Below are 6,527 nucleotides of genomic sequence, written 5' to 3' on the forward strand. Positions count from 1 at the left end.
CAGACTGGATTGTTGCACTCAATCAGAGCGCATCACTTTAAGGGCTGAGAGGTTCCCCTGAACGAGTAAAAGTGTGTCGTCTATCAACATTTGTGTGCTGCTTTCTTAAAAACATCAAAGTTATGTTGAGGAGACTTATAAAGGGTGTTATTGTGGTATTCCTTCTGTGTTACAATATTCTCTGATACTGTTGTATGCAAAATCAACTTAATCAAATCAATGCTTTTAACAATCAGCAATGTTCCACTGGTTTTACATTGTCTGACATTTGAAGGTTGCTCATAGAATTTCTGTTCATTCTGTACGAACTTGAAATGATTCAGTCCCTGGGCCATTATCAATCTCTTAAAAATAAAAATACCTTTCATGGAAATCCACTACTCGTTACAGTGAAATGCCAGTATGAAGTGCCAGGACCAACAGCAGAGAATTATAATGTAAAATATAGATCTACACAGAGAGCTTATTGCTAAATACCATGAATAAAGCAGACTAAGTTGTAGGTATGTTATTATTTTGGTAGATATATGTTATGCCTATTCAACCCAGTATCGCGAAAGTTTCTGAACAATCTGTGCTGTGCTGATTCCTTTATTGATTCCCTAGTGTGTACGTTTATCTACAGTGTATTACTCTTTATATTTCCAGTATATGATTCTGTCAGTATCTAAAAATGACTATATGCAAATCACTATAAATACATCTCTACAATTCTACTCCTCCCGAGTACCTCTATGCTTTCTCCAAGCCAGTAGGCATATTTAACAAGCTTGGTAACATCATCCAACTGTACGGAGCAGCAGAGGAGTTTGCAGAGCCGCAGAGCACAAACATCCTACTAGCTCCAGTTAGGTAAACACATTGTAGCACTTAACAGCTTAAAAAGTCGATATAATTCCCTCCAGGAGCTTTTAAGACACAAAACACTGAAGATCCATTAATCAAAAGTTAGTTGGCCTAAAACACAGTTGCAAACTTAGGACTAATGTTGTTTTATGCCTCAAGATGCCAGAATTCTAATTATAATTTTGGTTTAACTTCTTTGAAGAGCAGCTAAAGGCATTGTTGGTGCTGATATTACTACCCCCAAAGGCTAATAAAGCTAGACTGACCAGTAAGTTTGGAATTTAACATTATTAAGATTAAAATGTACTCATTTCAAGTTGCCCGGTGGTCAAGTGGTCTAAGCAGCAGCTCGGTCTGGTCGACAACAGCTTCATCAGCAGCAACTATTTATGCTGTATGTCCTTCCTGGTCTCACCCCTATTTTACGCCACACTGTACTGTCTAATAAAGCCTACGAGCCAACAAATCCTTTCTTTACAGTCATTTAGGCAATGTGTCCTCTCTTGTGTCTAGGGATGTCAGTGTCATGACTATTGTGATAAAAAACAGCAAATTTAACAATTATTCACGATTACTGAAAATATATTACTGACCAAACAACAGTGAAATATTACATTTTCTTTTATTCTCATTGTCTAACACTGTTACTATTATTCAAGTTTGTGACCAGCTTTACAACATTGAACTTAATGAAAGAAATCAGCCACATAGGACTTTTTAAATGAAAAATAAATACTAGCCATTTGTCCCAAGATCATTTTGAGCCAGAATAAGCCAGTGCTGTTGGTATAGCCCAAACAAAAATGGATATCAAAATAAACGTTGATATCCAGTATGTAGTCCCTAAAGTAGAACCATAACACGTTTAGGATTCTTATAATCAGACCTGTATTTATTGACACCTCAACGTATTAAAATGTGAAAACCTAATGAACCTAATTGGACATGAACAGCCTGGTAACTATTATTTATGATATTATTATTTATTTGCTCCCTTGACAAACATGAATGTAATGTAATGAAAGAATGTAACGTAATGTCTTGCACTGAAACAACAGTTTATTGTTTTTTATTTCATGTTCCTTCTTTTTCTCAGTTTCAAAAGCGACTGAATGAACTTGGTTTTAAAGGGCTCTGTGCTGCTGTCGGAGCTCTTTTCTATTTTTGTGCTGCACTTCTCTCAGCCCAATCAGCGCCCAGTCAGTTGGAAAAAGGTCTTATAACTGTTACTTTGAACATGGCAGTTGCTCTTTGTGGCATAGGGTTATGATATAAACGCTTACTACAGTCCATTTAGAAAGCGGGACTTTAACCGGAGTCTAAATGCATCTGCGTGCGTTGACAGTGACGGCGGAGGTCCTGCTTCAAAACGCTTTGAGCAGAGGAGGCGGTGCGAGGGTCCTGTTGCTAGGATACGGACCAGGGCTCTTAAAGGAGATGCGGTAAGAAAACAGTGGAGCAAATGATCTGCCCACAAACAAGTTTCCTTCAAATTCGTCACCCAAACCACGTGACGAGTTCTGAAAGGTTTTTCCAGGCCAAATGATCCGTAGAAAGACATAATTCACTTGTAATTCAAATGGCGCAGCTTTTATTGACACGACGGCCCAATCAGAACCTGCGATCGTTAATTCTCCATTTGGTATTCTCTTATCAAATGCATTAAAAAGGCATTACAGCGTTGTCCCGGTGCAGCTAGCAGTATAGCCTTTGTGTGCGCGCAGGAGCCAGTTGGTTGAAGTTCACGGCGATTTGTTTAAGTGACTTTTTCTTGCCATCAATCAGCAGCAGTACTGACCCTAAAAGCCACACCGTAATTGCCTTCAGGATTAAAATGGATTGGAGGCTCTGGTGAAATGTTGCATGCATTTCCATTAGTTTTCCACAAGTGAGGTTTGTCCTGAAAAAAGACAAGCGGGAAGAATAGATAGTTTTAGTCAATCTTTATGAATATGCAATAATTGTGTAAACTCTACAACTGTTGGCTCCACATCACTCCGACATAGCCTACGCTGCAGCTGAGACTGAATATTATCATTGTGCTACTGTTTACGCGGTTATTTTGAACAGTTATTGCACTTTCAGTAATATGCAGGTAATATGCAGTGTTTGATGCTCCGACAAAATTGTGTTGTTTTTGTGTTAATGACAATGAAGTATTGCATTGAACTATATTTAAATTGCATATATAGCACTGGTAATGAGTGATAGGGAAGATGTGAGTGAGTAAATAACTGACTGAATGTATGGAACAGTCTTCCTGAAGATGTGAGACAGGCTTCTACTCTGACAATGTTCAAATCTAAGCTAAAAACAGTTTTGTTTAGCTGCGCATATGACTGAAAGGATTTTTTCTTTGCACTCTTCTCTTTTGTTTGTGATTTTATTAGTTAAGACAATCAGTTGGATTGACAATTTTTAATTTAGTTAATTTTATTGTATTTCTGTTTCTGTAATTTCTTTGTGATTTGAATGCATTTTTCCTGCTGTGTGAAGCACTTTGAATTGCCTTGTGTATGAAATGTGCTCTACAAATAAATTTGCCTTGCCTCTGTTGGGTACGAGAACAATGCGATTGCCCCTTTTCCCCTGCTCCCTTTCTTTTTAATGACTAAAGGTGGAATTTAACTAGAATCTCTTCCCTGGAAAGTCCTGATATCTCTCAGTATTTATATAATGATCAGTCATTTGGTTACTCCATCATTTCCGCGAGTTCAGATGTGTGTGATCGACAGGTAAAAAATCTCAGGGACTCATATCAAAGGGACAGAAAAACATTAGGGATTTCTGCAGAATCAATGAGTCTTTGCCCCCGGGCCATATGAAACTGCACATTCCTGTGAAATAAATAAACTAAATAATATATCCAAAACCAAAGTGGCTGTAAATTGTGTCCGAAGATTTTATCCCCAAAAATATATAACACATATATTGTTTTTTATATATAAAGGGGCACTGTGTATTTTTTTTTGGTGGAAAGTCCGAAACCTTCTTTACTTAGAGGTTGTTGTTTTGGCTGGAATATTCATGGCATAACATTGGCAATAAAACACCTGTAATTGAATAAATGAAAGAGATACTTTTACACCATGTGGCACATTCCGGACGAATCAATGAAGTAACCAACCCTGAACCAGAAAAACTGACATTTACACTAATTATTTGGGGTTAATCACATAGTTAATAAAGTCATCTGGGTGAATGATTGTTATTCTAAAAAGCTAAATGAAGAAAGCCCACATACGTGATAAGATCTATTATTATTAATCAGGATAACTGGATAATTTAGGCTTAATCCTGTTTCAATAAATTTTTAGAGTAGCTTCTGAAACTTGCTTCTTTCACAATGAAGACTAACGCTCTCTAAAAGCATTTGCAAAGGAGGTTTTTGGCCGTCTTCAGACTCAAACTGTTACAGGTCCCTGAACTGCACTTGGAAACAAACAAAAAAACGTTACAATCACTAATAACAGCGTTCAAACTTCTGTCCAAACGCTGCATAATTTGTCCGAAATCTAATACGGTTAGTAATATGATCAGTTTAGGCTTTGCGTCGCCAAGCTCAAGCAATCAACATAATTTCATTTAACATTAGATAACACAACATCAGAGTGCAGCTTAGGCCCCATTATGAATAGATAGAAGGTCAAATGACTCGCTGCATTTTCCACTAATACAATTACAGCTGAGTCAATGGAGATGTGGCGTCCATGAAAGAAAAATGATGTTATCAAAGTCTTGCCGTGGACGTGGTGATTGTTGTTTTTCCTTGTAAGCCAATTTAAAAGATACACTGTAAAAATGAGCGGTATCAAAACAAGAGGGCTAATTTGCATATTCATGATACAAAGAAGCTCTTGCGTGTTGTTTGTGCATTAATTGGGTAGCGTAGCTTACAAGGCCATAAATAGAACGGCGCAAATGATATGCAGCCAACTAAACATGGTGCACTGTAATGAGAGATGGCTCCAGTCGCGACGTGCATATTTATTTACATTGTTTCGCCACTGAGTATTATCAGATACATTGATGTGCTGAACTTCCTCTCTCAGTTAACCTTATGTATGCTCGTTATTCCAATTCAGATTTAAATCCCGGGCAGGGTGAGGCCTTTTCTGTTTCCATGTACTTCTACTCATAGAATTGATTTCCCAGTTCCTCCCATCCACCCAGAACACATGTATCAGTGGATAATTTGCAAAAAACTGTTTTGGAATACTAGCACTGCAACATTGAAAAAACAGGACCACCATTGTCATTAGATCATTTTGTTGTCGTACAGTCGTAGAGCAGTCACAATTTCAAGACATGTCAAGGCTTTAGATATCCCCGACCCTTCCAATGTTCAAATGTAAATTGAATGTCCATCGCCCTTGTCTTCTATAGCCCGGGTTAGGCAGTTTTACCTTAGAGCAAGGATAGTCAAACACATTTGTGGACATGGCGTGAGTCCTGGATGCAACAGCGTACTTTACACTAAGATACAGTACAGAGTGAATACAGAAAAGAGGAGATTATCTGCCAGCGTTGCGTCACTTAAAATACATTAAAATAACCATAGTCTACTGACAAGTCATTGTGACGTGTTGAGGTAGCGTCATTGGGGTCACACCGCCACATGCAGGGGGTAGTCAAGCAACAAGCCACAGACAACCATTAGCCTAACACTGGTTATGTCACCAAGACAATCGGACTCTCCACATTTACTGCAGCAGTTAAGTAAGCGCGTGTGTCCCGAACCACACCCACGCTGGAATCAGTGTACACCAGCCTTATACTGGAGAGTTTGTTCCAGACACGTGACAAAAAAAACACCTGCCGCTATATTGGTTCTGGCTGCTAAAGTGAACAAATGTAAACTATTAAGAAAACCTGCCCAATGCCCAAATGATCAATATTAAATTGCTGTAGGTGATGGTTAACGTTCTGTTCTTGGATCAATAACATCTCAGTGGTTGAAGGATGTGTCAAATACAGAAGAGACATTTGTCAAGATAACAATTGTAGTTTTCAAATGGTACTGAGAAGAAATGTCACAATTTTACAATGATGCATCATTTTTTACACCTTTATCCTTATAATTCACTTTGATTCACACTTATTTAGTTCACATGTACATTATTATAAAACTTAAAACTCATTTCCCTTTAAAAATGTGTATCTTTATATTGAAACATCTATTTTTACACCAAGCAAACAACATGTTCCTAGATCTCCATCTGTTCTATCATGCTATCATTATTCTCGCTCTTCCTTCTCCTCCACTGCGTCTCCTCCAGGACTTGCAACCCACTCTTTTCTTTTTTCCTTGACATCTCCATCTCGAGCAGCTCAGATCGATAGATGTATGGGACCAGAAGCCTTTGCGTTTTACTGAGACAACATAAGTGCATCCAAAAAGTGCTTGTTAGTCAGATGTTCCACTCTGCTGACCTCTGCTAGCTGATTCAGGCTTGTTTTCATGTTTCCTCTTTCTCTTTGTCCTCATTTTTATTGTACTGTGTCCGATCAATGTCCCCATATTGTATCAAGGGGAAAGATCTCGCCGACGTCTGTTGTATGTTTATTGAATTCACAAGGCAACATTATCAAGACATCGTCACATTTAACATTAGATGCCCTCGAATTGACACTTACAATTGTTATTTCTATCCTAAACGTTCAATGAATTATAACAAATG

At 38.0% G+C, this 6,527-nt stretch overlaps 1 protein-coding gene across 2 annotated transcripts in view; it reads right to left on the reverse strand.

The window, feature by feature from the left end:
- Positions 1 to 5,729, reverse strand: part of zranb2 (zinc finger, RAN-binding domain containing 2) — a 65,543-nt gene extending 59,814 nt beyond the window's left edge. For both annotated transcript variants that reach the window (XM_072438419.1, XM_072438418.1), the window contains exon 1: positions 5,718 to 5,729. The gene's annotated coding sequence lies outside the window, so the exon portion shown is untranslated. The remainder of the gene's footprint in view (positions 1 to 5,717) is intronic.
- Positions 5,730 to 6,527: the final 798 nt, after the last annotated feature.

This window comes from Eucyclogobius newberryi, unplaced genomic scaffold (genome assembly GCF_026437365.1).
Source record: "Eucyclogobius newberryi isolate DKJ021-1_F unplaced genomic scaffold, fEucNew1.0.hap1 SCAF_9, whole genome shotgun sequence".
NCBI classification, from domain to species: Eukaryota; Metazoa; Chordata; class Actinopteri; order Gobiiformes; family Gobiidae; genus Eucyclogobius; species Eucyclogobius newberryi.